Source organism: Stigmatopora argus, chromosome 7 (assembly GCF_051989625.1).
Source record: "Stigmatopora argus isolate UIUO_Sarg chromosome 7, RoL_Sarg_1.0, whole genome shotgun sequence".
In the NCBI taxonomy this organism is placed as follows: domain Eukaryota; kingdom Metazoa; phylum Chordata; class Actinopteri; order Syngnathiformes; family Syngnathidae; genus Stigmatopora; species Stigmatopora argus.
This window is the reverse complement of record NC_135393.1, coordinates 17,189,719-17,208,586: the sequence shown is the minus strand read 5'-3', so window position 1 is coordinate 17,208,586 and position 18,868 is coordinate 17,189,719. Positions and strand designations below refer to the sequence as shown.

Here is an 18,868-nt window from a genome sequence, read left to right as displayed (position 1 = left end):
AACGCGGGGGGGGCGTGGTCATTTGCCAGTTAGCCAATTTCAGCAAGCAGCGCGGCCCGCTAAGCATCAACGAACCAGAGGAGTCGGATGGAGTTTAATAACAAAGAGCTCTAATTGCCCCCCCCCGCCTCGGCGCTGAACTCTAATTACGGCGAGAACGCGGCACGCCGTCACCCGATAGAGGTCATCGATAAACGCTGCCAATGGCGGCCAACCGACATAACGGGAACTAAAGCTATCGCGACGGCCCTAGGACGGTCGTGGGGGCGAATTATCGCTAACATGCCAAACCCCGCCCCCCCCCCGACAAGAACGCCAACCTCGCCGCCGTCGCCCCGGCGGGCCTGGAACGTAAAGGTGAAGACGGTCACTCTAATTACAGGGGCCCCGACTCTCTCACGCGCTCGGCGGGCACACGTAAAGACGGGCCAATTAGGGCGAGCGGGAGATAAGGGGAGTTTTATTTGTATACTAATTAAGCCCCTGATGAAATTCAAAGGGGAGGCGCTCGGAAAGGGGATCAGGGGAGGGAGCGGCTAATTGTGGCTTGGAGGAAAGCTTGCTCTAGGTGCACTTATCGCAGAAGCGCAGCCTCCAGATACTTGGCCCGTAATCCCACGCCCAGACGCAAGGTCTCTCATCATTTCATTCGTGACGTAGACGGACGCTAAAATCGACGGGAAAATTGCTCGTTTGCTGGGAAAGGCGCGAAAATGGAGCGTCTCCGTTCGTGCGACCGTGGAAACGACAATGACTGGGTCGCTAGGTAGCGTTTAATACATAGGTGTCAAAGTGGTGGCCCAGGGGCTAAATCTGGCCCGCCGCATCATTTTGTACGGCCAGGAAAGTAAATTATGAGTGCCGGCTTTCTGTTTTAGGATCAAATTAAAATGAAGAGGATAGATGTATATTAAATTTCCTGATTTTCCCCCTTTTAAATCAATAATCGTAATTTTTTAATCCATTTTTTCTGTTTTTAGTTCAAAATTTATTTTGTAAAATATAAAAAAATATATAAAAAAAGCTCAAATAAACATTGTTTTAGATCTATAAAAAAATGAATGTTCAGGGCTTTAATCCAGTTCTTTTAATCCATAAAAAAATCTATATATTATATCTAAAATGGTTCGCCCACATGAAATGGAGTTGACGTTAACGCGGCCCGCGAACCAACCCGAGTCTGACACTCTTGGTATAGATGTATATTAAATTTCCTGATTTTCCCCCTTTTAAATCAATACTTGTAATTTTTTAACCCATTTTTTCTCAGTTTTTACTTCAAAAAACATTTTGTAAAATCTAAAAATATATTTTAAAAAAAGCTAAAATAAACATTGTTTTAGATCTATAAAAAACTGAATATTCAGGGCTTTTAATCCAGTTCTTTTAATCAATTTATTTAAAAAAAAATCTAAATATTATATCTAAAATGGTCCGGCCCACGTGAAATTGAGTTGACGTCAACGCGGCCCGCGAACCAACCCGAGTCTGACACCCTTGATTTAAATAATTCATCCGCGTTAAACCCATTAAGAATATCCGCGCGGACACCTTTTTTGATGTTAAAGACAGTGTGTGATCTCGGGGTGCTTTCAAAACGAGGCGGGGCTTTTACTCGGGGTGCCAGTTTCGCCCCCCCAAGCGACAAAGATCAACGGGCTCCGGTGCTAATTCCGCGCAAGTGTACCGTACGTCCAATCGGCGCTCGGTCCCGGATCGACGAACGGCTCGCTAGGTAGCATCGGCGGCGCGCTAGCTGTCAAACGACTTCAAAACTCGGACCTCAAAAGTTTCTCGGCTGGAGAATGACTTTCTTTTTCATGTGAAATTAATGTTGTTTACTCATTTTCTGCAAAGACATCAGTTCAATCTCCAGCCGTCCAATCGGTCGGTCCTCCTCGAAAAGATGTATTTTTTGGTGATGCAAACCCGAGCAACAACCCAAATGAAGCTCCTAGGAGCATATATCATCAAAAAAAACGGGCCGGCCCGCGAGCTGAGCGGCGGGCGAGCGCGAACGCGGGTATTTGAATGAAAGGTAATTCGACACGATGCCCTCGCGGATGGCAACAAGACGGGCCAGTTCGTCCCCCATGGCACGGGAGCTGTCAAATTTCTGCATGCTACTTATTCGGCTCTTCAACGTACGCTGCGAGTGGCTCGGATTGCTGCAAAATCTGATTTTTTTTGCCGTTAATGTGCGGGTGAGGTGGTTGAAAAATGGGGCGTTTCGATGACGGGAATGTGGGGATCGCGTTGGAATCGGTTTGGTGGAAATTAAGACGTGTTAGATGCGAATCGGAAGTAAAATGGCATCGTTAGCATCGGCGGAGATTTAATGGTTGAATCGTTAGGTGATTAGCGAAAAAATGTCAGCCGATTAACATGAGCAACATTTTTTGCGAGAAAATGAAAACGATAAATCAAGGGTGTCAGACTCGGGTTGGTTCGCGGGCCACGTTAATGTCAACTCGATTTCACGTGGGCCGGACCATTTTAGATATAATATTTAGATTTTTTTAATTATAAATGGATTAAAATAACTGGATGAAAAGCCCTGAATGTTCACTTTTTTATATATCAAAAGCAATGTCTATTTGAGCTTTTTTTAAATATATTTTTAGATTTTACAAAATGATTTTTGAACTAAAAACACAGAAAAAATGGATTAAAAAAGTACAATTATTGATTTAAAAGGGGGAAAATCAGGAAATTTAATATACATCTATACTCTTCATTTTAACTTGATCCTAAAACAGAAAGTCGGCACTCATGATTTACTTTCTCGGGCCGCACAAAATGATGTGGCGGGCCAGATTTGGCCCCCGGGCCGCCACTTTGACACCTGTGCGATAAGTAAAAAAGTGTTGGATGCGAATTGGATAAACCAAGAAGAGAAAAATAACCAAAATGGCAATCTTAGCATCGGCGGTTGAAGAATTAATTAACGGTTGAATCGTTAGGTGAGTAGCGAAAAAAAATGTCACCTGATTAACATTAGCTACATTTCGATTGAGTTTTTGGGAGAAAATGAAAGCGATAAGTAAAATTATCATTGCAAAGGTGAGCTTAATCTCTTAGATTAACCTACAGAAAATTGTTAGATTGAAGCAAATCAATAGTTTCCATGTCGATATTTTATGGAAATATTTTTTGACACCATTTCAATTCGATTCAGGTGACATTGTTTGGTTTAATAAGACATTTTGACCAGATTTAGCACCATCCATTGCATCGCACCGAAGTAGTTTTTGTCGCCAAAAAAAAAAAGAAAAAATGGAGCAAAACAGTGTCTAAAAGAGTGGCACCTTGATCAATACTTTGCATTTGCGTCAACGTGACGGGACAATTGCTTCCCCGATACCCGGATTCAGATCGATACGTGATTCCAACCCTTGTCAGCAAGCTAGCGCTTGAATAAAAGAAAAACAAAACAGCGCAACCACAAACAAACGAAATCCACTAAAGACTAAACCGGACCGAATCAAACCTGGCGACCCTTCGACGGTTATTACCCAGAAGCCATTGGGGTGGGGTTTGGCGTGGGGGGGCGGGGCTCTGGAGAGCAACCCACACAAGAGCCAACGACAAGCCCCGCACTGAAAAACTGCCAGAGAAGCACATTAAAGATAATTAGCATTGAGACCGCTGGCTGCCTAGCACCCCCTGCCCCCCCCCCCCTTTTTCCCGGACCCCTCCCCTGGTTATCTTCCCCCATTTGGGCTTTGGAACTATTTGGAAATTACAAAGACCATCATTTCATTAAACGGGCAGTGGAAAGAAAGCAACAACGGCTCGTCCCAATTCGCTATTCTCGGCTAATGCGCCTCAAAGTGAGACCTCCATCATTTCGGCCATATTCAAAGTAACCAAGAAGTACCACTAAAGTTATATCTGGGGGGCCCCCTAGTGCAGGGATGTTGAAACAACGGCCCACGGGCCGCCCGAGGCCCGCTGCCCGGCCTTTTTAGGGGCCTGCAGCAAATGGGGGAACTATTGTAGGAATTTGCCTCACCAAAGAATCTTAATTGCAGCCTATGTTCTGTTGCACTGCTCTTCTTGAACACTAGGTGGAGGTAGTCACGTTTTTGAATACTTTCATTTCGGAAAAAATCAGGCAGATGAAGAAGAGCTGGGATTTTTCTTGACTAATTTTGGGGTCACTGGGCATTTTCTCTTTGTTCCGGAAAGTTTGTTCCTGTAGTGCAGGGGTGTCAGACTCGGGTTTTTCCGCGGGCCGCGTTAACGTCAACTCGATTTCATGTGGGCCAGACCATTTTAGATAAACTCAGATAGATTTTTTATAAATGGATTGAAAGCCCTGAATATTCAGTTTTTTATAGATCTAAAACAATGTTTATTTTAGCTTTTTTTTAAATATATTTTTTCGATTTTACAAAATGATTTTTGAACTAAAAACACGAAAAAAAATGATTAAACAATTGCAATTATTGATTTAAAAGGGGGAAATCAGGAAATTTAATATACAGCTATAGTCTTCATTTAATTTTGATCCTAAAACAGAAAGTCGCCACTCATAATTTTTTCCCGGGCCACACAAAATGATGCATCGGGCCAGATTTGGCCCCCGGGCCGCCACTTTGACACAGCTGTGCTGTAAAAAACTATATATATAAATAAATAAATATAAAAAAATATATATAATATTTTTTTCTGCAGTAATATATATATATATAAATGTAAAAAAAATAAAAATAATATATATATATATATATATTACTTCAGAAAAAAAAATATTTTATATATATATTTTTATAATTTTATTTATTTATTTATATATATATAGTTTTTTACATTACTATATGTATATATATATTATTTTTATTGTTTGTTTTTATTTTTTAAATTGTATTTATTTATATATATATATATTACTGCTGTCAAATGTTTTTAATCGCGATTAATCCCATGCCGTCCATAGTTAACACCCAATTAATCCATTTTTTTTCATGCTTTAAATGCAAAATATTTCCACACTACCTTTATAGTACCTCAAGCTCATTTTGTTGCCGCCCTTACCTCACTCCCTGCCATTGACAGTCATCGACATCAAATCCCTTTACTCATCTATCCACTTTGAATCATTCCCTGTTTGTTTCGGACCATTCCGGGCTCTCTTCTTCTTAATTTCAGTTCACTTTCCATTGATCCGGATTCACTTTCCATTCTTTTCCCGCTACCTTCTCGCGGACCGCCATCTACGGCTCTTAACGAGCGACCCGGGGGCGAAGGAACACGCGTTAAAGCTCTTCCACGCCGCGACCCGGCAACGTTACCCCGCCTTCAAAACAAGGCGGTGTAATTTGGACGGCATTTCAGAGCAATTAAAAATTCTCCGGCACAATTACGCACTCCCCCGGGCTCGGACCCCCACCCCCCCACTCAAGCCCCCCTCAAGCCCCCCCCCCCTCCATCGACGTAACGGGTTTACGGCCCCAGACACGTCCCGGCCATCCGCCCGCCGCTCTTCTCCCGGCCGCAGTTATTAATTGCGGCTAAAGCCGATAAATACAATCGCCGCTGCCCTTAATGCTAATTAGCCTTTGAGATAATATTTACGATTTCATAAGCGCATATTTCTCCAAAGGCCGCCGCGTCGCGGCCCCCTCTCCGTCGGTCGTAGGCCGCCTCGGATATTGCCCGTCTTGGGGGAGACGCAACGCGGGCAGTAAATACTAATCGTACTTAGTGGGAGCTTTGGGGGGCTTTATTGAGCCGGCCGGGCCCGCCAGCAGACTATTTTATCATTTAATTTTATAGCCACCGCTCGGACCGCCTTTCAACCGTCCATGAATCATTCGTCGTAGACTAAAAAAAAAAAAAAATTAACCGACGGCCTTTTGTTTTGCTTCTAATGACTTTGACTTGACGGCGTTCACGCTGTTAGTTTTGATTTTATTTTCAATATCTGGTTATTTTTTTAGAGCTTTACTGCGGAATGTCGCATTGTTTACAATAAAGTACGGTAATTTCTTGAATATTGTGGTTAATGTAGACCAGATATAGTCGAAAAATTGCAAAGTAGGGTCACCCCTATTATAACTTTATTTTCAGCGCTGAGTAGCATGAGTGGCTTCCGCATTTTTTCACATTTTTATGAACTTTAAGAAATATATATATATACTTTTTTGTAATAATAGCGGAAAAAAATCGCAAAGTAGCAATAAGTGAAGACGCGATAATCGTGGGATTACCGTGGTTTGGTGACACAGATGCTTCAATGTCCATTTTTTAATTCCTATAACACTAAATAATGATCATCTTTATTAATGACACACAAAACGATGAAATAATTCAGCCTCATTCCTTATCCTTGAAATATTTTTGGAGAGATTCCAAATCAAACATTGTTGGAGACACATTTGACGTCCTAAAAAAAGCAAATAAACCAGGGGTGTCCAAAAAAAAACCTATTTTATAGTAGTATAGTATAGTAGGATAGTATATCCCATGATATATATGAAAGAGAAGGAAGTACTGGTGCACAATTTAAGATTTTAATGAAAACTAAGCATTCAAATCCTAAAAACGGGGATAAAATCAACCAAACTAAAAATTAAACAGGCACACCGAAAAAACAGGCAAACATTACATACAGCAATCAGGAAACAAAATTCCAATATGGACGTAGAAAAACACAGGGTTTAAATAGACAGACGGGGGTTGATTAATGAGACAATAGCAAACACCTGGGTGGCTCAGACGGGGGAAGGAGAGCCAAAAGATACACAATCACACAACAGAACATGTATATTTATATATTTATATATCCATGTATATTTTTGATTTTTTTAAAAGGCTGTTTTTTATTTAAACACTAATTACAATATTAATTGAAAAATAATCCCTGATTCATTTTTTTCCCTAAAAAAGGCAAAAAGAGTACATATCTGAAATAAATATATCTTTAATTTTCATTTGAATTTTAGCATGAAATCGACTGCCATGATTTACTTTGGCGGGCCCGCAAAAAATGATTGTGAATTCGACGTCTATGGCCGCCAATGGCGGCGCACCAGTTGAACGATGCCTCTTTTTCTACCCTAGATTTATCGATCGGCCCCCGTCCAAGCGCCCCGGGAGCATCGCACCAACGCCGCCCTCGGCAGTCCGGCGGCGTCCGACGATCGATCGGCGTCATCGCATCAAGGCGAGGTGAGCTTCCGTCGTCCGGCCGAGCGTTGACGCGTGATGAAACCACATCAAGGGGGGGCCGGGTGGGGGCCCAGAGTGTCCGCTGCCCCCTTTCTTGTCGTGACTTCAAAGCTCAAAGCAGCCCCTGGGGGTGCCGCATCTTCTTTTCCTCTTCTCCTACTTGAATGTCAAAAAAAGAACATTCCAAAAATGTTCTGCGTGTCCCAAAAACTTGCCCGACTTCAAAATAAAATATGGTTGTTCATTCGCCCCTCCCAGTCAAAATGGCAGACAGTGAATTGACAAGGAAGTGACCCGGAAAAATGCTCCAAAAATGAAAAGGAAACGACTGAAAATCGAACTAATTAGACGAGCGGTGTCAAAGCGATGGCTGGGGGGCCAGCCGCGGCCCCGCTGCGTCACTTTGCGCGGCCCGCCAAAGTAAACCATGGGTGTCGACTTCCTGTTGCATGCTAAAATTCAATGAGGATTATAGATATCTCAGTTTCCTTTCTTAGATTACAAAAAATACTAAATATAAACAAAAGTAAACACCATATTTAGATTAGATTAGATTAGATAACTTTATTCCTCCTGTATTCGGGAAATTTCATTGTTACAGTAGCAAAAGTGTGAGAATACAGACAGAAAAAGACATTTTAGACATAAATAAATAGGTAATAAATAAATTAATACATAAATAAATAAATACCTAAATAAATATATAAATTTAAAAAAAAATGTAAATGATTTTTATATAAAATAAATACATACATTAATAGATTAAAAAATAAAGAATTGTTAATTTATTTTTATATAAAATACATACATACATAAATAAATTAATTAATAATTGTAATTTATTTATATATATATATGTTTTTATTTTTTATTTTTACTTATATATATATTTTTGTATTATATTGAGAATTGTATTTTATTTACATTCAAATATAAAAGCGGAAAACAGGAATCGTTCTGCTACGTTCATTTATTTTACATGTTTAAAAATACATTTGGGATTAAAGACAAATTAGGGAAAAAAACATAAGTAAAAAATATGTATTTTACTTTTACACCTTAGCTCCATACGATAACATCGCAAATACATTTTTGGCGGATAAATAAGTGATAACTTGGGCGAAAGGGAGATGGTATTTTTCCACCCGGTGGGCACGGCGCTCTTCTTTTCCCTCCCGTGGTTCCGTTGCCAAGTTATGATTGAGTTCCGCACGTCGGCGTGATCTCTGCCGGCCTGCCCGGGCCGATAACGGCGTCCGAGTCGAAGACTTGAGGACGAGTGAAAGGTAGAAAAAAAAGAGGGGAAGAAAGATAAGTAGCACACTGGCAGATTGTCCATCTCCTCTGGTCTTTCCTCAAAGATTTAGCACGTCTTCATCAAGGCTGACCTCGGCGAAGGCGCCGCTCTTTATCTGGCGCTCCAGCTGAGAGCGCCGCTGCGGGCTTGACAGCGGCCTCCGCCCAGCTCGCGTCCGTCAAAAAAAACCGGCTAAACAAGGCCGGGAACGTTTAGTTGTCGATGCCCAACGCTGACGGTGAGGGGAATGCGCTTAAGAAATATCCCTTCGCTATTTCTCGGCTGGAAACCAGAGCTGACGAACACCAAAAAAAAAGAGAGACGTCCGTGTCAGGGTACGCCAGGGCCGTGCGTTCGATTCCGCAAAAGGTTTTTTTTTTGTTTCAACGAGCAGCACTTGACGGCAATCAAGTGATTGCAATTTCAGGACATCAATTATCTTCTTGTTCGCTTGGTTTTTGGTTTTTGGTCACGTCAAGTCAGTAGCAACACAAAATGGTTTTTTTTTGGTCAAATTACAACAAAGAAGTCATAAAAGGTTGTAAATTTGTCGTCAGATTAAAGTTGTTATGTTACGGATTTTTACCATACACCACATGTGTCAAAGTGGCGGGCCGGGGGCCAAATCTGGCCCGCCGCATCATTTTGTGTGGCCCGGGAAAGTCAATCATGAGTGCCGACTTTCTGTTTTAGGATCAAATTAAAATGAAGAGTAAATTTCCAGATTTTCCCCCTTTTAAATCAATAATTGTCATTTTTTAATCATTTTTTCTGTGTTTTTAGTTCAAAAATCATTTTGTAAAATCTAAAAATATATTTAAAAAAAGCTAAAATAAACATTGTTTTAATTCTATAAAAAACTGAATATTCAGGGCTTTTAATCCAGTTCTTTTAATCCATTTATAAAAAATAATATCTAAATATTATATCTAAAATGGTCCGGCCCACGTGAAATCGAGTTGACATTAACGCAGCCCGCGAACCAACCCGAGTCTGACACTCTTGCCATACACGAAGCAAAAGTTGTTTGGAAATGTCTGAATTGACACAAAAATACTTTTGACATAATTTTTGAAGATTAAATGATAAAGAAGAAAACAATTGGTAAAATTAGGAGATGAAACTAATTACAAGATTACCTTCAGCATAATAATAGCAGATTGTAGTAATATTCATTCATTTTCTGAACTGGGGTTAGGGGGGTGCCAGAGCCTATCCCAGCCAACTACAGGGACACCCTAAATCAATGGCCAGCCAATCGCAGGGCACAAGGAGACAAAGGACAACCAATCATAGCTAGGGGCAATTTAGAGTGTTCAATTAGCCTAGCATGCATGTTTTTGGGATGTGGGAGGAAACCGGAGTACCCGGAGAAAACCTACACAAGTCCAGGGAGAACATGCAAACTCCACCCAGTGAGGACCCACTTGGGATCGAACCCTCAACCCCAGATCAGTGCTTTCAGTGATTAGCATGTTAGCCAAAATACACTTTCCCGGTCCAAAAAGCGAGCGGCGAGGCGTTCGGACGGGCAGCCGACGCTCCGGAGCAAGGCGGCGTTCGTCGGCGTTCGTCGGCGCTCGTCAGAGCCTGACCGCGTTTGAGGGAGGCCTCAATTATTCATGCGGCGGCGCACACGTCAAGAGCTCACCGACACGCACGACGGCCGGGCCGAGCGCGGACCCGGCCGTGGGGGCGCCGGCCCAACGGAGGAACGCCGCCCCCTCGCTCTTTCTTCCCGATAAGCAGACGAGAAGCGCCGCCCTATTATTTGTTTGCGTCTTGGCGGCGCCCGTTGCTTTTATCTTTCCGCGGCTCATCGCTTTGCTTGGCTTTATCCGTCTCAATTCGTCGGGTATTTTTTTTAATTCGTCCGCCCGCCGATTTTGACACAATTCTAAATTAGCCACCCGTCTACAGATTTCCACAAGTCATCCAATAGGACATCGGCAAAAAAAAAAACTCGACAAGACGTTCAAATTTGCCTAATTAAAAAAACATTGACAAATTTGCTTAATATATCCAAATCTTGTGATATGATTGGAACAAACAGAATGTACTTTGTGTTGATTTTGGCTGACATTTTGGGGCATTTCAGGGTCACTTCCTCTACATTTTGGGTCATTTCCTGTTTATTTCATGGCATTTAAAGTGACAGTACACAAACAGTGTACCACTATTCAAGCTACAGGTTTCAAAGTGGCGGCCCGGGGGCCAAATCTGGCCCGCCACATCATCTTGTGTGGCCCGAGATATAAATCATGAGTGCCGACTTTCTGTTTTAGGATCAAATTAAAATGAAGATTATAGATTAAATTTCCTGATTTTCCCCCTTTTAAATCAATAAATGTAATTTTTTTCTGTTTTTAGTTCATAAATAATTTTGTAAAATCTAAAAATATATTTTAAAAAAGCTAAAATAATCATTGTTTTATATCTATAAAAAAACTGAATATTCAGGGCTTTTAATCCATTTATAATAAAAAAAAATCTTTATAATATATTTAAAATGGTCCAGCCCACATGAAATGGAGTTGACGTTAACGCGGCCCGTGTTTTTAGTTCAAAAATCATTTCGTAAAATCTAAAAATATATAAAAATATTTTCTATTTTCCACTTTAATATGGAACATAATCATTAAAAGACATTTTCCTTTACTAAGAAAAAAAGCTCAAATAAACATTGTTTTAGATCTATCAAAAACTGAATATTCAGGGCTTTTCATCCAGTTCTTTCAATCCATTTATAAAAAAAAAAATCTAAATAATATATCTAAAATGGTCCGGCCCACATAAAATCGAATTGACGTTAATGCGGCCCGCGAACCAAGCCGAGTCTGACACCCTTGAGCTATAGGATTGCAAAAATGTGCCTGATTAAAAACATTTAACCACCTAATCACATATTGACGCTACATGCTAATGCATGTTTTTATGTCTTGATTTTTGGGGCAAAAATCAGTAAATAATTTAATATTTTTAAAAATTAAAGTCATGATTAAAATACCAGATATATAGTATAACATTTCTGTATGGCGCCAACCATATTTCAAGCAGTTATTAATGAAACACAGTCACTGGAACAGCTTCTCTCAGCGGCCGTGCTAACAAAACCGTCTGTTAAATTAGCATTCACAAGAGCGCCGCGCCAAAACAACGTTGCGCCCGAGCACAGTCGGCCACGTCGGCAGCGAAAACACGCTCAGCGGCGCGCTCGCCCTTCCGATGGCACCGGCGACCGCTTTATCGGCCCGCCGTAATTTATGTTGCGCTAATTAGCTCCCCCGTGGCCATCTTTCCGACTCCGGCCGGCAGAGAGCGGTGGCCGGTCGCGCCCGGACGAGCTCGGGAGGAACCGGGGTGGTCCTCGCCAAACTGACACGCGGGCATGTCATAATTACCGCCGGTGAATAATTAACGCCTGCCGTCCGAATAAAACATTCGCGGACAGATGTCACGGAAGCGCGGAAGGACGGCTTGGCCGATGCGGCGCAAGCGCGCTAGCTGCTCATTAGCACCGGCTCGGGTCGCCGGGTCACGCGGCCCCGCGGGCCCAAACCGCTGCGTTATTAGCAAGTCAGGTCGCGCTACAAAACACGGCGTGTACGCACGCTCGGCGTAAACAGTGGAATACAAATGACGCGCTGTGACAGGGCGCGCCACTCGCTAACATATTTGCTACACAGTCTGAGGAGGGACAGATGGATAAAAACAATCTTCTTTATGTTGTTTTTACTAATCAGTTAGCTAACAAATTCCATTCATTATTAGCTAATGAAGTACCCACTATCTCTTGGCTAAAATGTTTGATATAGCTCACTCGCTAACATGTTTGTTGTTTTGATATTCAGGAAAATCAAGGCGCATACAAACAAACACTAATTACATAGCTAACTAATTCCCATAATCATTTGCTAATGTTCTAATTGACTAATTCTGGGCTAAAATGTTTGAAATAGCTAAAAATGTATCACTCGCTATCATGTTCGCTGCTCCGATATTGACAAAGAAGCAAAGCGCATACAAACAAACATGACTTTGATAGCTAACTAATTCCCATAATCATTTACTAATGTTGGAATTGGGTCATTCTGGGCTAAAATGTTTGAAATAGCTAAAAATATATCACTCGCTAACATGTTCGCTGCTCTGATATTGAGAAACAAGCAAAGCGCATACAAACAAACACGAATTAGATAGCTAACTAATTTCCATAATCATTTGCTAATGTTTTTAACTGACTAATTCTGGGCTAAAATGTTTGAAATAGCTAAAAATGCACCACTTGCTAACATGTTCGCTAATCTGATATTGAGAAAGAAGCAAAGCGCATACAAACAAACACGACTTTGATAGCTAACTAATTCCCATAATCATTAGCTAATGTTTTAATTGACTAATTCTGGGCTAAAATGTTTAAAATTGCTAAAAATGCCCCCCTGGCTAACATGTTCGCTGCTCCAATATTGAGAAAGAAGCAAACTGCATACAAACAAACACGACTTTGATAGCTAACTAATTCCTATAATCATTTGCTAATGTTTTAATTGACAAATTCTGGGCTAAATGTTTGAAATAGCTAAAAATGCACCGCTTGCTAACGTGTTCGCTATTGAGAAAGAAGCAAAGCACACACAGACAAACACAAATTAGTTAGCTAACTAATTCCCATAATGATTTGCTAATGTTTTTAATTGACTAATACTGGGCTAAAATATTTGAAATAGCTAAAAATGCACCACTTGCTAACATCTTCATTGCTTCGATATTACGAAGCAACGCGCATACAAACAAACACAAATTAAATAGCTAACTAAATCCCATCTACTAATTAAGCAATTGACGAGCTGTTAGCTAAAATGTTTGCTAGTTCACACACCCCATTCTGCTAGAATTAACCCAAAATCAAAAGGAAGTCACTCATTTAACAAGGAAGTCAACCAAAACTACTATTAATAACATTAGACATACAATTCAATAAAATGCACACGCTCAGGCATCTCTGCCATTGACGTATCTAGCCGTCCAATCCATTTTGTGTGTTAAATCTATCGTAATTTCTCCTAAAATTCCTTTTTTCGTGAATATGTTTGCGTCTTTTGACAGTCTCGTCATGGGCTTTCCTTGATGTCGCTTTATTTGAACGCGATTGCACTTACGCTGCATTTCATGAAATAAAACAACTTCGCTCCGTGGCGTTATGCATAATTCATGCAAAGCCGAGCGGCCGAGGAATAAATATGCTTTTTGAACGCGCGTTACGGAGGCACGGCTTGACAAGCTGCTTGTTCAGAAAATGATTTGATTTGATTTTTTTTTCTCGCCACATGTATAGAACGCGATCAAACTCCAGACATTTAAATTGCTAATCACCATGTAGCTTTTAATATCATACGGACAATAAATAATTCACAGCAGAGTCCAATTGGCGTCATTCATTAAAACTCGGGGCCAAATGGCTCTTTATTTGCAATTGACGTGGCCTCGAAACACTTTAATCCGAGCGGCTACGCTAAATGAGATCAAATCGTCATGACGACGCGCACCGAGGAAGATCTTTTAAACCTGTTCAAGGATGCTCTTTTGAGGAAAAGAAATCCAGTCGACCGTTTCGGATTTGCATTTTCCACCTTCGTTTACATTTACCGTATTTTCCGGACTATGAGTCGCACTTTTTTCGTAGTTCGCCCACTGCGACTTATACTCAGGTGCAATTTAAGTGTTTTTTCCCTACTAAGAGTACCACGAGATGGCTAAATTTGGATTGTTTAGGATAGCGTTAGCTGAAAAACAATATGCTGCGTTTAAAAATAAAAATTTCATTGTCACAGTAGCAGGACGGTGAGAATACAGACACAGGAAAATACATTTTAGACATAAATAGATAGGTAATAAATAAGTTAAGAAATAAGTTTAATACATAAAAACATAAATAAATAAATAAATAAATACATTTAATAATATATGTATATAATAAATAATATAATAATAATAGATAAAATATATTAAACAATAATTATAAATAAATAAAATATATTTAAAAAAATCATAATAATGAATAAATATATTAAACAATAATTATAAATAAATAAAATGTATTAAAAAAATAATCATAAATAGATAGGTAATAAATAAGTTTAATAAATAAATATATGAATAAATAAATTTTATAATATATGTATATAATAAATCATATAATAATTATAATAATAATAAATAAAATATATTAAACAATATTATAAATAAATAAAATATATTTTAAAAATCATAATAATAATGAATAAAATATATTAAATAATATTTATAAACAAATAAAATATATTTAAAAATTAATAATACATAATAAATGTAATACATTTAGTTTTGTGTTCTTTGCCTGGTGTGGCTTATACTCGAGTGCGACTTATTGGCCGACAAATACGGTCATTTCTGGAACCGGTAGTTCCAATAATAAAAGGGGGTATATGGGTTGAAGACGTCAAACGTCGACGAGGCTAGTTGTTTAGCGCCGATGACGCACCCGAGTCAATGCAAGCGAACGCAACTCTGTTTATCGTTTGCGGATGGCTTATTTGTCCGAGCGTTGGGGGCTTTTGCATCACGCTTGCATCAGCGTGGGCTGAATACAAGAGTGGCTTGTGTCCTGCAAGGAGCAAAATACCACATTGATTTAAAAAATAAATTAAAAAACTTGATTGAATTCCTGATTAATAATAGACAAATGCATGACCATACTTTTCATTGCCTTGCAATATACATGAACAAAATAAACCAAATTTCAAAACATTATTTTAAAAATAGACCATGATATTATAAGTGTATACCAAAATGCTGTATGACGTCATATTAATATTCTTTAGTCGCTTGATCCTGTGTATTTTTCAACTTATTTTTTAGGACTAGCAAATATTTGTCAATTGCTTATATCGCAGGGATGTCAGACTCGGGCCGCGTTAATGTCAACTCGATTTCATGTGGACTGGACAATTTTATATATAATATTTAGATTTTTTTAAATAAATGGCTTAAAAGAACTGGATTAAAAGCCCTGAATATTCCGTTTTTTATAGATCTAAAACAATGTTTATTTTAGCTTTTTTAAAATATATTTTTAGATTTTACTAATTGATTTTTGAACTAAAAACACAGAAAAAAACGGATTAAAAAATGACAATTATTGATTTAAAAGGGGGAAAATCAGGAAATGTAATATACATCTTTACTCTTCATTTTAATTTGATCCTAAAACAGAAAGTCACCACTCACGATTTACTTTCCCGGGCCGCACAAAATGATGCGGCGGGCCAGATTTGGCCCCGGGCCGCCACTTTGACACATAGTAACCTTAAAAAGTCATGTATTGAATAAGAATCGGACATAGGTATTTTGATGGGACGCAGCCCTGGCTAGCAAATGCTAAGTCCTAAGAAACAATGCACAAAATAGATTGGACGTCTGCTGCCATCGAAATGGCTTCTTCAATATTTGTGTCTCTTGTCTTCTTTCTCTACTGGCGGGCCTGAAATTCCCGACGTGAGTTATTGTAGTGATCTAGAATGGCAACGGCGCCGTTAGAAAACAGCGCTGGAGGAATAACAAGTCGCGGGTGTGGACTAAAATGGCGTCTGTGGCCACAAAAGTCAAGAACCAACACCAAGAATGTCAATGTTTGTGCCCGGAGAGAGTGAATGAAATATACATTTATTCAGAGGCTGCGCCAGATCAAACAGCAAAATTGATCTGCTCTTCCTTCAACCCTTGAGACCGCCTCCAAACCCCCCCGAAACCCCCTCCTCGAAACCCGGCCCCGCCCCCAACCCCACCGCCAACTCATCTCGCCACGTATCGGCTCTCGAAACAGCCGCCGGTGTGTCGCGAAGTGGCCCGTTGTCCCCCCTAAGCGACTCCCAGGAGCCCCTTTGACGGCGCAATGAAGACGGTGGAAGGCAGCCAACTCGGAATTCTTTTGCGCTCCATTAAAGACTGGGAATGGTCGCCGGGGTTTTAATGAATTGTTCCCCGTGTCTTCTTCTCCAGGCTCGTTGGTTAAATGAGACGTGTAAACGTTCCCAATTTTTATTGAGCCCAGGCACCTAAAATGGATTTCAACTGGAACAGGAAGAGACTAAAAAAATGACAGAAAGTGACAAAGAAATGGCCTAAAATAAAATACCCCAAAATGAATTGAGAGTGATTCAGAAATACCCTCAAATCAACAGACAGTGCACTGTAAATGCCAAAAAGTGGACAGGAAGTGACCCAAAAATGCCAAAAAGTAGACAGGAAGTGACCCGAAAATGCCAAAAAGTGGACAGGAAGTGACACGTAAATGCCAAAAAAGTGGACAGGAAGTATCCCGTAATTGCCAAAAAGTAGACAGGAAGTGACCCGTAAATGCCAAAAAGTGGACAGGAAGTGACCCGTAAATGCCAAAAAGTGGACAGGAAGTGACCCAAAAATGCCAAAAAGTAGACAGGAAGTGACCCGAAAATGCCAAAAAGTGGACAGGAAGTGACACGTAAATGCCAAAAAAGTGGACAGGAAGTATCCCGTAATTGCCAAAAAGTAGACAGGAAGTGACCCGTAAATGCCAAAAAGTGGACAGGAAGTGACCCGTAAATGCCAAAAAGTGGACAGGAAGTGACCCGTAAATGCCAAAAAGTAGACAGGAAGTGACCCGTAAATGCCAAAAAAGTGGACAGGAAGTATCCCGTAATTGCCAAAAAGTAGACAGGAAGTGACCCGTAAATGCCAAAAAGTGAACAGGAAGTGACCTGATACAAAAAACGAAGAAAAATCAAAAGGAAATGCCCCCAAATCACCTTGAAATGATCCAAAATGGACGCCAAGTGACCCCGGATTGTCCCCAGTTGCACAGGAAGTAACCCAAAATGAACAAGGAATGACTTTAAATGAATTTGATGATCCAATTGGCCCTCTTTCATCTTTCAAACTATGTCAATGAAATTAAAACAAGGATTGATTCCGCCCCCGAGCAATGTTGTATTTGCAATTTTTTTCACAGTATCAAACTTATCGAATGCCATTGACCACACTAGACGTCCAATTAATTTCAACCAGGACGCCAATGGGCGCATCAAATTGTTTGTTCGTGGACGCCTGGCGCCGATAAGAATTAAAAACCAGAATCAAATCAGTAGAAATGAAGAAAAGTAGAGTAAGGACGGCGTTGATGGGCAGATCCCGCCCCTTCGGGTCAGTCGGCCGCTGTCCCGACGAAAGCGCCCTGCCGAGGGTCAGCCGCTGCCCACTCCCCACCTTTGTTATTTATCTCCCTGGACCACTTCATCCCTCTTCCTGTCAAAAGCCCTCCCCCGCCAAGGTTGGCACCGAATCCTGCCGCTGGCCGCTAAGCGGCTAGCCGGGCCAAAGCTACCGAGGAGTCCCCCCGCCCCCCGCCCTCTCCCACGTCCGGGTCACGTGACATCTTGGCGAGAAGTCCACCGGAGGGGCAATTACTTCCCCGAGTCGGACTCTGGCCGGACCGGGCGGTCTCGGCGGGCCGGGGTGGGACGCCGACATTTCTTTCATTAGGAGCTAAACAAGTCGTGTCCGGTGATGAATGGCTCGGGTTCGCAGACTTTGGGGGGGGGGGGGCGGTTGGGTGAGGGTGGAGGAGGGATGGGCAAGTCACAAATACAAAGATGGGAGGTAAAAATATCTCGGCTCGGATTGCTCCACTTTCCTAAACGAGAGGCCTTTAGGGTCATTTTCTGAGGGACCTTCTTGTTCACATGTGTCAAAGTGGCGGCCCGGGGGCCAAATCGGGCCCGCCACATCATTTTGTGTGGCCCGGGAAAGTAAATCATGAGTGCCGACTTTCTGTTTTAGGATCAAATTCAAATGAAGAGTATCGATGTATATTATATTTCATGGTTTTCCCCCTATTAAATCAATAATTGTAATTTTTTTATCATTTTTTCTGTGTTTTTAGTTCAAAAATCATTTGGTAAAATCTAAAAATAAAAATATTTTCTGTTTTCCACTTTATTATGGAACATAATGATTAAAAGAGATTTTCCTTTACTCAGACAAAAAAGCTCAAATAAACATTGTTTTAGATCTATAAAAAATGAACAGTTAGTAAAATCTAAAAATATATAAAAAATATTGGGCCACTTCCGGCTCGCGGGCCGCACATTTGACATATGGACTGGACTATACGTATTAATAAAAGTTTGTAAAATTTTATCCATCTTTTTCAGGGTGTTGAAACTTTCGAAGGTTGCAAGGGCCAAACAAGGTAAGAATAATAATAATTCACCATATTATGAAAATTATGTCATTCTTTGCAATACATATTACAAGAAAAAATGTGGCCTCATACACCTAAAAAAAAGTCATAATATTACTAGATTAAATGTATCATTATAG

At 40.5% G+C, this 18,868-nt stretch overlaps 1 protein-coding gene across 2 annotated transcripts in view; it reads left to right on the top strand.

Annotated features, from left to right (window-relative positions):
* Positions 1 to 18,868, top strand: part of psip1a (PC4 and SFRS1 interacting protein 1a) — a 46,621-nt gene that overhangs the window by 13,016 nt on the left and 14,737 nt on the right. For both annotated transcript variants that reach the window (XM_077604855.1, XM_077604853.1), the window contains exons 5-6: positions 7,069 to 7,176; positions 18,700 to 18,737. The gene's annotated coding sequence lies outside the window, so the exon portion shown is untranslated. The remainder of the gene's footprint in view (positions 1 to 7,068; positions 7,177 to 18,699; positions 18,738 to 18,868) is intronic.